A 13,034-nucleotide genomic window follows, 5' to 3' on the forward strand; every position below is an offset into this window, starting at 1 on the left:
CACGAGCTCTTTTCTTTGTATTTTGCCTAGGGAATTCGCAATGTGCTGGTTCAGATGGCAAGGCATCCGCCCGCAGGAGACTCGGGTTTGATCCCTGGGTCGGGAAGATCCCCTGGAGAAGGAAATGGCAACCCACTCCAGTATTCTCGCCTGGGAAATGCCACGGACAGAGGAGCCTGATGGGCCGCACTCCATGGGTCCTATAAGAGTTGGGCTCAACCCAGCAACTACGAACAGAAGTATTTCCAAAGACCACACTCGTGTGTGTGTGTGTGTGTGTGTGTGTCTGTCTGTCTGTGTGCCTGCCTGTGGTTCGTCTGCTCTCTCAGGAAGGTCGGGTGCTTGGCAGGCGGCGTGGGGACAAGGGGGGCGCCTCGGTAGGGCAAAGGGGCGGGGCTGAGGCGCTCCGGTCGACCGCGCCTCCGTGGCTCCCGGTGGGTTTGGGCAGCGGGCAGGTGCCGGGCAAGTTGGGCGCTCAAGATTCGCTGCGCCTAGGCCCGCAGGAGGTTCAGAGGCCCCCGGGCCGCGGGGATCGGGAGGCGGCGGGCCCCGAAGACCGACACCTCCGGGGTCGCGCGGCCCTGAGCAGCGAAGGGGATGGGGGGGGAGGCCCCGCTCAGCCAGCGCGGCCGGGTCTGGAGTGGCCGGGGGTGGGAGGGCGCCGAGACCTCCGCACCCCTCAGCCCACCCCCCAGGCCCCGCGCGCACGCACGCACGCCCTCCCGGTCACTGGGGGGTCCTGGAAGCCCATCGGGCCCCCGGCCCGGCCAGGCGGTTGCTGGTCTGGTGTTGGCGGTGTTCGGGGGCCGGGCCGGCGTCAGCAGGCTGGAGTGCGGTCGCGGGTCGTGAGGCTCAAGTACAGCACGGCTCCCCGAGGAGAGGGGCGGCCCGTTGGCCCGACCTGCAGGTCAGAGCGAAAGGGAGGCGAAGCGCAAGTCTCTTAGGGCGCCCCGCGGCGACCGCGTCCTTCTCAGGCCCTACCGGCCTGAAGGCGCCCGATCTCGTCTGATCTCGGAAGCTAAGCAGGGTCGGGCCTGTTTAGTATCTTGGATGGGAGACCACCTGGGAATTCCGGGTGCTGGAGGCTTTTTTGCCTACCAGAAGAGGTCCTTTAGCCCCCGCCCCGCGTCCCAATTCTTGGACCCACACCCCCCTCGCCCCCCCGCCACCCCCGCAGCCCCAGCCCCTCCCGGGGCGGGGGGAGTGAGTGGGTGGCCGGGGCCCCGACTCCCGCTGCAGACCTGGGTTGCCTCCCCGAGGCCCGCGAGCCCCTCCGCATTCGCATTCGGCTTTCAGGAAACCAGACGACCGGCCGTCCCGTCTCCCTCTGGGGCTCCTTTGGCTTGCCTCAGGCAATCCCGGGGCTTGCACCGACTCCAGCCAGAGCCCCAGCCCCCGCCCCACCCCCAGCCTCGCAGGCGATCGCGCATGCGCATGCGAGCGCGCGCACAGATCGATGTGCCCAAACCGGGCATCTGGCTTGTTGGCTTGGACTGGGGGTGGATCTATGCCTGGGAGTGGGACTGCTGAACCATAGGCTACTTCTACGTTTAGTTCCTTCGCGAACCTCCATACTCTTTTCCATCCCGGCTGTACCAACTCCCATTCCTACTCAGCGTGGAGGAGAGTTCCCTTTGCTCCACAGCTTCTCCAGCATCTGCTATGGACAGACATTGCAATGAGGCCCAGTCGGACTCGGGCGAAGTGGTCCCTCCTTGGCGTTTGGAGTTGAGTCTCTCCAATCATTAGTGACGTGGAGCAAGATGACCGTTTGGAAATGCAGATGCAATTCTGTCACCATCCTGCTCCAACGGCTCTTGTATTTTCCCATCATATTGAAGATACGACCAATTCCCTTCATGCCTGCTCCTCACGTTCTTCTCGGATGTCTTTTCCCTGGAATGCCCTCTGCACTCTTTGGCTTCCATCCCATAGGGCATTTTCATTTCTTGAACGTCCTAAGGTTCCCTGGTCACGTAGACTTCCAGGATGCTGTTTTCCCTGCCTGAAATTCTTCCTGCATCTCAACCCTGGTTTACGTAGGTTCAACCTATGGACCTCAACGCAATGGTTACTCTGAAAAGCCTTCCCTGACACCCAGGTTTTGGTGAGGGTAGAGGCCCCTCGACAAGTTCTCCAAGGATCTGCCTGTGATGTATCATCAGATTCGTCTCAGTGAAAGCAGGAACTCTGTGTCTGCTTCTCTCCGCCTTCTAGTTCCAGAAACTTATTACATGCCTCCCAGCTCATCGTAGGTGCTCAGGATTTACTTAGCGTGTGAAAGACAGAAAAGTTCTTGGAAGCCTCAAGGTGTCACTTGGCTCGGCACTTTTGATCTCTTTGTATATTTGGCGATTCCATTCTTTCCTTTCCTGGGTTCATGTGTACGCTATATTCAAGGCACAATCTAAGGCACTAAGACATATCCATCAGTATGGGTTCTTGCTTTCAAGGAACTCGTACAGCAGATTTCTACAGTTTAGGGCTTTTCAAATGCTCTAGAAGAATGTGAACGTTCAGTGTGATCCATTTTCATTTCCAAGAAAGATCGTTTGACTTCCATAGCAAAGGTGGAGACCTTCCGACGTGTAGTCCAATACTTAGACCTTGACCATGTCAGGCAAGTCTTGCGGTTCCTTCTGGAGGTGTGTGGCTCTTGCAGAAACGTGAAGATCTTCCATCGTCCTCGGACTTTGGTGTCATTTGCAATCATCAAGAAAGCTTCCAGGTATAGGTTCCAGACCACCACCGCACACACTCAGTAGCCAACGGAGTGGATTCCAGGAATATGCGTTGTTAACCAGCATCACCGTTGATATTGTTGCTGCACGCTCTATGCAGTGGCCAGGGCCTGGATTGTCCACTGGGTCTCATGTGGAATGGAAAGAAGGGCTTCCCCCCCACCCCACCCCACCCCCCACTGTTGACAGCCTTGTGACTAGAAACGGGCCCCGAAACAAGAATCAGACAAACCAGATAAGCCCAGATGGTAGTCCATGAGATGAAGGAACTAAGCAGCTGGTTGGGATGGCGCCAAGGGGAAAGGTTGCTCTTTTTGTCTCCCGCTCTACTCCTTTCTTCCTGGACGCCTTAGGGGTTCATCATGGAGATTTGAAATAAAGTTCACCAAAGTCATATGTGTTGAATCAAGATTTTGCATTTCACCATCTCTCAAAAACGAAGAGTGTTGGGAGCCGGCATATTGCATATTGAGTGAGGATCTGGAATAGCTCAACTGGAATTCTATCACTTCCGGGAGCCAGCGTGAGGCACTCCGCCCATGACAAAGGTCATGAGGAAGGAGGCTCGGCATACGCAAAGGCGGGATCGAGCCTCAGGAGTCCCCCTGGAAATTCTCGAGCATCTACCCCCAAAACCAGAGTCTGCCTACTTTCTGCTTTGTGCTTTCACCTACACCTCTGACTTTATGGGGGGCTGTCTCCCACTACCTCTCTCTGAAAAAAGAGTTAGCTTACAGCTCCAGTTAATAATTCTTGGATGTGACAGTGTTTCAACCTACAAACTCCTTTGGAAATCCTCTAGCCTGCCTGAATGGGTTTTTCCGGCCACATGTGATTGTTCAGAGCCTCCCAACTGTGAGAGGCAGGAGATGTTCTAAACTGCCTAAACACAGATTGCTTTGAGTAGTTAAAAGATTAATTAGAAATTGTATTGGTGAAGGGTTTTTTCACTTGTTGAGCCAGTTTGCTGCTAAGTCTTCATACTCCTTACCTACTGTGTCCTTGGCAGTGTATTGATTGATATAATGGGTGTATAGAAATGTAAAATGCCGCTTTGTCCAATGCTTTTTGGAAGGCTGGCGCCTGACTTTGGAATAATCACCTTTAGAGAAAGATAAGTTTCTTAAAATGTTAACAGGCCTCCTGGCCAGAAGATGATGTCAATCACCTGAACTTTTGCATATGATAAGGAAGAAAGCCTGGCTTGCTGCATGGCTCTACCCCTTCCCCCATTTTCCTCTATGCATACCTTAAGGTATAAAAACTACTTTGGAAAATAAAGTGCGGGCCTTGTTCACTGAAACTTGGTCTCCCCATGTCACTCTCTCTCCCAAATTCCAGCTGAGTGTCCATCTGGAGCGCGGATGTCCTCTGCGACCATTTATTTGCCTGGGCTTCTAAGACCCACTCGAGAAGGTGTCTAAGGTGGGGCACCTTCCGCTATTCGAGAGGGCGCCTGCGGCCTCCGTGGTCAGAGCTAACCTGGTGTCACGGGTTATATTGATTTTCCGCGTAAACCAAGCCACTCAGCTTCTTTTCTCCACTGAATTTTTCTACTGAGCTATCCTTATTTCAGCCGCTTTTCTCCACTGAATTTCTTCACTGAGCTATCCTCATTCTATTACTCTTTGAATCTTTGATGAATAAATAAATATAAATAGGTCGCCGACGCCGTCCCCGCTTCGAATACCCTGGATCAGCCGGGGCTGGACCCCGGCAGAAGAGTGCTTAACCTGCACAGGTTTCTTTCAAAAAAGTCAATTGCTTTTCAATTCTGGGGTTTCTCTCTTGCCTTGTTCAAGTAGCCTTAAGAGTAAAAATCAACGAAAACTCAAGAAAGATTCCAAGATACCAACAAAGGACACCTTCTGTTTCTTCAATCATCTTTCCACTTAGTAGCACACGAGCCCTTTTCTTTGTATTTTGCCTAGGAATTCGCAATGTGCTGGTTCAGATGGCAAGGCATCCGCCCGCAGGAGACTCGGGTTTGATCCCTGGGTCGGGAAGATCCCCTGGAGAAGGAAATGGCAACCCACTCCAGTATTCTCGCCTGGGAAATGCCACGGACAGAGGAGCCTGATGGGCCGCACTCCATGGGTCCTATAAGAGTTGGGCTCAACCCAGCAACTACGAACAGAAGAATTTCCAAAGACCACACTCGTGTGTGTGTGTGTGTGTGTGTGTATCTCCCTCTTGCCGTCTTGGAGTCTGTCTCGGAAGCTTCATGGATTTCTGCCTCTGTCTCTCCCGACAGCCGTCCGCCGGGCCTTTGGTCTGGCCCCGGCCTCTCCCAGGTGCTATGGCTCTGGCTGAGGAGCTCGCGCAGGCCAGCTGTCTCCCATGGCGTGGGTGCGTGCGAGTGTGTGTGTCTGTCTGTGTGCCTGCCTGTGGTTCGTCTGCTCTCTCAGGAAGGTCGGGTGCTTGGCGGGCGGCGCGGGGACAAGGGGGGCGCCTCGGTAGGGCAAAGGGGCGGGGCTGAGGCGCTCCGGTCGACCGCGCCTCCGTGGCTCCCGGTGGGTTTGGGCAGCGGGCAGGTGCCGGGCAAGTTGGGCGCTCAAGATTCGCTGCGCCTAGGCCCGCAGGAGGTTCAGAGGCCCCCGGGCCGCGGGGATCGGGAGGCGGCGGGCCCCGAAGACCGACACCTCCGGGGTCGCGCGGCCCTGAGCAGCGAAGGGGATGGGGGGGGAGGCCCCGCTCAGCCAGCGCGGCCGGGTCTGGAGTGGCCGGGGGTGGGAGGGCGCCGAGACCTCCGCACCCCTCAGCCCACCCCCCAGGCCCCGCGCGCACGCACGCACGCCCTCCCGGTCACTGGGGGGTCCTGGAAGCCCATCGGGCCCCCGGGCCCGGCCAGGCGGTTGCTGGTCTGGTGTTGGCGGTGTTCGGGGGCCGGGCCGGCGTCAGCAGGCTGGAGTGCGGTCGCGGGTCGTGCGGCTCAAGTACAGCAGGGCCCCCCGAGGAGAGGGGCGGCCCGTTGGCCCGACCTGCAGGTCAGAGCGAAAGGGAGGCGAAGCGCAAGGCTCTTAGGGCGCCCCGCGGCGGCCGCGTCCGTCTCCGGCCCTACCGGCCTGAAGGCGCCCGATCTCGTCTGATCTCAGAAGCTAAGCAGGGTCGGGCCTGTTTAGTATCTTGGATGGGAGACCACCTGGGAATTCCGGGTGCTGGAGGCTTTTTTGCCTACCAGAAGAGGTCCTTTAGCCCCCGCCCCGCGTCCCAATTCTTGGACCCACACCCCCCTCGCCCCCCCGCCACCCCCGCAGCCCCAGCCCCTCCCGGGGCGGGGGGAGTGAGTGGGTGGCCGGGGCCCCGACTCCCGCTGCACACCTGGGTTGCCTCCCCGCGGCCCGCGAGCCCCTCCGCATTCGCATTCGGCTTTCAGGAAACCAGACGACCGGCCGTCCCGTCTCCCTCTGGGGCTCCTTTGGCTTGCCTCAGGCAATCCCGGGGCTTGCACCGACTCCAGCCAGAGCCCCAGCCCCCGCCCCACCCCCAGCCTCGCAGGCGATCGCGCATGCGCATGCGAGCGCGCGCACAGATCGATGTGCCCAAACGGGGCATCTGGCTTGTTGGCTTGGACTGGGGGTGGATCTATGCCTGGGAGTGGGACTGCTGAACCATAGGCTACTTCTACTTTTAGTTCCTTCGCGAACCTCCATACTCTTTTCCATCCCGGCTGTACCAACTCCCATTCCTACTCAGCGTGGAGGAGAGTTCCCTTTGCTCCACAGCTTCTCCAGCATCTGCTATGGACAGACATTGCAATGAGGCCCAGTCGGACTCGGGCGAAGTGGTCCCTCCTTGGCGTTTGGAGTTGAGTCTCTCCAATCATTAGTGACGTGGAGCAAGATGACCGTTTGGAAATGCAGATGCAATTCTGTCACCATCCTGCTCCAACAGCTCTTGTATTTTCCCATCATATTGAAGATACGACCAATTCCCTTCATGCCTGCTCCTCACGTTCTTCTCGGATGTCTTTTCCCTGGAATGCCCTCTGCACTCTTTGGCTTCCATCCCATAGGGCATTTTCATTTCTTGAACGTCCTAAGTTTCCCTGGTCACGTAGACTTCCAGGATGCTGTTTTCCCTGCCTGAAATTCTTCCTGCATCTCAACCCTGGTTTACGTAGGTTCAACCTATGGACCTCAACGCAATGGTTACTCTGAAAAGCCTTCCCTGACACCCAGGTTTTGGTGAGGGTAGAGGCCCCTCGACAAGTTCTCCAAGGATCTGCCTGTGATGTATCATTAGATTCGTCTCAGTGAAAGCAGGAACTCTGTGTCTGCTTCTCTCCGCCTTCTAGTTCCAGAAACTTATTACATGCCTCCCAGCTCATCGTAGGTGCTCAGGATTTACTTAGCGTGTGAAAGACAGAAAAGTTCTTGGAAGCCTCAAGGTGTCACTTGGCTCGGCACTTTTGATCTCTTTGTATATTTGGCGATTCCATTCTTTCCTTTCCTGGGTTCATGTGTACGCTATATTCAAGGCACAATCTAAGGCACTAAGACATATCCATCAGTATGGGTTCTTGCTTTCAAGGAACTCGTACAGCAGATTTCTACAGTTTAGGGCTTTTCAAATGCTCTAGAAGAATGTGAACGTTCAGTGTGATCCATTTTCATTTCCAAGAAAGATCGTTTGACTTCCATAGCAAAGGTGGAGACCTTCCGACGTGTAGTCCAATACTTAGACCTTGACCATGTCAGGCAAGTCTTGTGGTTCCTTCTGGAGGTGTGTGGCTCTTGCAGAAACGTGAAGATCTTCCATCGTCCTCGGACTTTGGTGTCATTTGCAATCATCAAGAAAGCTTCCAGGTATAGGTTCCAGACCACCACCGCACACACTCAGTAGCCAACGGAGTGGATTCCAGGAATATGCGTTGTTAACCAGCATCACCGTTGATATTGTTGCTGCACGCTCTATGCAGTGGCCAGGGCCTGGATTGTCCACTGGGTCTCATGTGGAATGGAAAGAAGGGCTTCCCCCACCCCCCACCCCACCCCCCACTCTTGACAGCCTTGTGACTAGAAACGGGCCCTGAAACAAGAATCAGACAAACCAGATAAGCCCAGATGGTAGTCCATGAGATGAAGGAACTAAGCAGCTGGTTGGGATGGCGCCAAGGGGAAAGGTTGCTCTTTTTGCCTCCCGCTCTACTCCTTTCTTCCTGGACGCCTTAGGGGTTCATCATGGAGATTTGAAATAAAGTTCACCAAAGTCATATGTGTTGAATCAAGATTTTGCGTTTCACCATCTCTCAAAAACGAAGAGTGCTTAACCTGCACAGGTTTCTTTCAAAAAAGTCAATTGCTTTTCAGTTCTGGGGTTTCTCTCTTGCCTTGTTCAAGTAGCCTTAAGAGTAAAAATCAACGAAAACTCAAGAAAGATTCCAAGATACCAACAAAGGACACCTTCTGTTTCTTCAATCATCTTTCCACTTAGTAGCACACGAGCCCTTTTCTTTGTATTTTGCCTAGGGAATTCGCAATGTGCTGGTTCAGATGGCAAGGCATCCGCCCGCAGGAGACTCGGGTTTGATCCCTGGGTCGGGAAGATCCCCTGGAGAAGGTAATGGCAACCCACTCCAGTATTCTCGCCTGGGAAATGCCACGGACAGAGGAGCCTGATGGGCCGCACTCCATGGGTCCTATAAGAGTTGGGCTCAACCCAGCAACTACGAACAGAAGTATTTCCAAAGACCACACTCGTGTGTGTGTGTGTGTGTGTCTGTCTGTGTGCCTGCCTGTGGTTCGTCTGCTCTCTCAGGAAGGTCGGGTGCTTGGCGGGCGGCGTGGGGACAAGGGGGGCGCCTCGGTAGGGCAAAGGGGCGGGGCTGAGGCGCTCCGGTCGACCGCGCCTCCGTGGCTCCCGGTGGGTTTGGGCAGCGGGCAGGTGCCGGGCAAGTTGGGCGCTCAAGATTCGCTGCGCCTAGGCCCGCAGGAGGTTCAGAGGCCCCCGGGCCGCGGGGATCGGGAGGCGGCGGGCCCCGAAGACCGACACCTCCGGGGTCGCGCGGCCCTGGACAGCGAACGGGATGGGGGGGGAGGCCCCGCTCAGCCAGCGCGGCCGGGTCTGGAGTGGCCGGGGGTGGGAGGGCGCCGAGACCTCCGCACCCCTCAGCCCACCCCCCAGGCCCCGCGCGCACGCACGCACGCCCTCCCGGTCACTGGGGGGTCCTGGAAGCCCATCGGGCCCCCGGGCCCGGCCAGGCGGTTGCTGGTCTGGTGTTGGCGGTGTTCGGGGGCCGGGCCGGCGTCAGCAGGCTGGAGTGCGGTCGCGGGTCGTGCGGCTCAAGTACAGCAGGGCCCCCCGAGGAGAGGGGCGGCCCGTTGGCCCGACCTGCAGGTCAGAGCGAAAGGGAGGCGAAGCGCAAGGCTCTTAGGGCGCCCCGCGGCGGCCGCGTCCTTCTCAGGCCCTACCGGCCTGAAGGCGCCCGATCTCGTCTGATCTCGGAAGCTAAGCAGGGTCGGGCCTGTTTAGTATCTTGGATGGGAGACCACCTGGGAATTCCGGGTGCTGGAGGCTTTTTTGCCTACCAGAAGAGGTCCTTTAGCCCCCGCCCCGCGTCCCAATTCTTGGACCCACACCCCCCTCGCCCCCCCGCCACCCCCGCAGCCCCAGCCCCTCCCGGGGCGGGGGGAGTGAGTGGGTGGCCGGGGCCCCGACTCCCGCTGCAGACCTGGGTTGCCTCCCCGCGGCCCGCGAGCCCCTCCGCATTCGCATTCGGCTTTCAGGAAACCAGACGACCGGCCGTCCCGTCTCCCTCTGGGGCTCCTTTGGCTTGCCTCAGGCAATCCCGGGGCTTGCACCGACTCCAGCCAGAGCCCCAGCCCCCGCCCCACCCCCAGCCTCGCAGGCGATCGCGCATGCGCATGCGAGCGCGCGCACAGATCGATGTGCCCAAACGGGGCATCTGGCTTGTTGGCTTGGACTGGGGGTGGATCTATGCCTGGGAGTGGGACTGCTGAACCATAGGCTACTTCTACTTTTAGTTCCTTCGCGAACCTCCGTACTCTTTTCCATCCCGGCTGTACCAACTCCCATTCCTACTCAGCGTGGAGGAGAGTTCCCTTTGCTCCACAGCTTCTCCAGCATCTGCTATGGACAGACATTGCAATGAGGCCCAGTCGGACTCGGGCGAAGTGGTTCCTCCTTGGCGTTTGGAGTTGAGTCTCTCCAATCATTAGTGACGTGGAGCAAGATGACCGTTTGGAAATGCAGATGCAATTCTGTCACCATCCTGCTCCAACAGCTCTTGTATTTTCCCACCATATTGAAAATATGACCAATTCCCTTCATGCTTGCTCCTCACGTTCTTCTCGGATGTCTTTTCCCTGGAGATTATTTAGTATAGCTGATCTGGAACCCTTGTTTTTTAATTCTCAGCATTACTGTTCTTTGCTCGCTTTTACTTATATTTGTTTTTTAAATGGTTAAATATTGCAGTGTATAAGGTAAAAAAAAAAAAAAAAAACTCTCTCTTCCAACAGACTTCCCTCCCACTCTTCCATGTTGTCCAACTGTTTAGGGGAAACCACTATTGATAGTTGGGCTTCTCTGGTGGCTCAACCGGTAAAGAACCCACCTGCTGATGCAGGAGACATAAAGAGACGTGGGTTTAATCCCTGGGATGGGAAGATTCCCTGGAGGAGGGCATGGCGACCCACTCTAATATTCTTGCCTGGAAAATTCCACAGACAGAGGAGCCTGGAGGCCTACAGTCTGTGGAGTTGCAAAGAGTCAGACAAGACTGGGCACTTGTGCACTCACTATTATCAGTTTGCTGTATACATATGCAATTTCCATGTGTGTGTCTTAAGTACTGATACATTCATTCACATACATATGGGTATATACACGGTCCAAGATTTTTTAAATTTGTATTATATTTAATTTTTATTGAATTATAATTGACATACAATATAATGTTAGTTTCAGGTGTACAACATAGTGATTTGACAGTTTTTTAATTTTAATTATTTTTTTATTGAAGGATTTTGCTTGACAGAATTTTGTTGTTTTCTATCAAACCTCAACATGAATCAGCCATAGGTATGCATATATCCCCTCCCTTTGGAACCTCCCTCCCCTCTCTCTTGGAGAAGGCGATGGCACCCCACTCCAGTACTCTTGCCTGGAGAATCCCATGGACGGAGGAGCCTGGTAGGCTGCAGTCCATGGGGTCGCGAAGAGTCGAACACGACTGAGCGACTTCACTTTCACTTTTCACTTGCATGCATTGGAGAAGGAAATGGCAACCCACTCCAGTGTTCTTGCCTGGAGAATCCCAGGGACCGGGGAGCCTGTTGGGCTGCCGTCTATGGGGTCGCAGAGTCGGACACGACTGAAGTGACTTGGCAGCCCCTCTCTCTCCCCACTCCACCCCTCTAGGTTGATACAGTGCCCCTGTGTGAGTTTCCTGAGCCATGCAGCAAATTCCCATTGCCTATCTATTTTACATATGGCAGGCTAAGATTTTTGAAAATAGTTTTACTCCAAACTAGAACCTAACTAAACCAAACTAAAAATGGCGGGGGAGGGTGATAAAATGGGAGTTCTGAACAACAAAATAAATATCATTTCTAATAGAAATTGTTATTTCTCTTATCATTGCTCATCTAGAAATAATCATGAAATTTTTAAACATTTTTATTTATTTGACTGCACTGGGTCTTAGTTGTGCCATGTGTGTTCTTTAGCTGCAGCATGCAAACTCTTGCAGCATGTGGGATCTAGTTTCCTGAACGCAGATGGAACCCAGCCCCCTGCATTGGGAACACAGACTGAGCCACTGGGCCACCAGGGAATTCCCTAGAAATTCTCATAAAATTTGACAAAAGCTTTTCAGGCTTCCCAGGTGGAGCCAGTGTTAAAGAACTCACCTGCTGGGACTTCCCTGGTGGTCCAGGGGCTAAGACTCCATGCTCCCAATGCAGGGGGCCTGGGTTTGATTTCTGGTCAGGGAACTAGATCCCACATGCTTCAACTAAGGGTTCACATGCTTCAACAAAATTGCAACCAAATAAATTAAAAAAAGAAAACTCACTTGCTAATGCAGGTGATATAAAGGACACTGGGTTCGATCCGTGGGTCATGAAGATCCCTTGGAGGAAGTCATGGCAACCTACTCCAGTATTCTTGCCTGGAGAATCCCACAGACAGAGGAGCCTGGCCAGCTATAGTCCATGGGGTATCCAAGAGTCGGACATGACTCGGTGACTAACACACATGAAGGGGTCCTCAGTGCTATGCATGGTGGGTAGGGTGGAATTTATTCTTTGGAACAGTCTGTTATCTCTTGCTTCATAGGATTAGTTTGGTACTTTAGAAAGATCATTCTGGGACCAGAATAGAGGATGGATTAGAGACAGTGAAACCAGCTGAGGGGTTACTGCAATGTGCCAGGCAAAGGGGGGTGAGTGTGTGAACTGAGAACGTGGAGCTGGATGTGCACAAGTCAAAGGAGAAAAGGGGTCTGGATGAAGAGACCTCGGAGGAAGACTCACAGAACCTGAAAACCAGTTGGATATGGAGGTGAAGGGGAGCTGGTAGACACTCTTCCTTCTCATCTCCTAAATCTTTAAAAAATGTTTATTAATTTATTTGGCTGTGCTGGGTCTTAGTTGCAGCACACAAGGTCTTTAGTTGCAGTATGTGGGATTGAATTTCCTGGCCAGTGATAGAACCTGGGCCCCAGCCCTGGGAGCAAAGAGTCTTAGCCACTGGACCACCAGGGAAGTCCCTAAGATCTTTCTTTCTAAGCAGGAACTTTGTATCTCTTGCCAACTCTGGCCAGGTAACTGGGGCTCAATTAAAGTTTTCTTTATTTTTGTTCTAAATGTATTTCAGTTTTTTTCAATTAAAATTTTTGAAGAAATCCTTCATTTTGTTTTTTGGGTTTTTTTTTTTTGTTTTTTTTTTTTTGTTTTTGTTTTTGTTTTTTATCCACTATACAATCCTAAGCAATTCCTGTTCATGTTTTGATTACCAAAATTTTAATGCTTTTTTTCCCTTCAAAGTATGATTTCAACTAATACAATAGTTCTTATTACTCACCCGGTCATTCAAAAGCTGATGGTTTAGGGGTGTCCAGGTACTCATCTTTGTCTGCATTTTGGGACCATTTGTGTTTTTTGGAGGTGGAAATGCCATCATGAAATAACTGAATATTCTTCTGTAAGAAAAACTATGTCTTCAGAAGAAATGAATCATACAATCTTCAGAATACTAAAAATACTAATACCATATAATCTTTTTCAGTACACTGGGACAGGGACTAGCGGGAGAGTGACATTTACT

The 13,034-nt window shown here is 53.6% G+C and overlaps 3 pseudogenes; all 3 read left to right on the plus strand.

Annotated features, from left to right (window-relative positions):
* The first annotated feature begins 967 nt into the window (after positions 1–967).
* On the plus strand, positions 968–1,087 carry LOC129627424 (uncharacterized; annotated as a pseudogene).
* A 4,701-nt stretch (positions 1,088–5,788) lies between these two features.
* Positions 5,789–5,908, plus strand: LOC129627376 (uncharacterized; annotated as a pseudogene).
* A 3,232-nt stretch (positions 5,909–9,140) lies between these two features.
* Positions 9,141–9,260, plus strand: LOC129627425 (uncharacterized; annotated as a pseudogene).
* Positions 9,261–13,034: the final 3,774 nt, after the last annotated feature.

Source organism: Bubalus kerabau, chromosome 14 (assembly GCF_029407905.1).
Source record: "Bubalus kerabau isolate K-KA32 ecotype Philippines breed swamp buffalo chromosome 14, PCC_UOA_SB_1v2, whole genome shotgun sequence".
Lineage (NCBI taxonomy): Eukaryota > Metazoa > Chordata > Mammalia > Artiodactyla > Bovidae > Bubalus > Bubalus kerabau.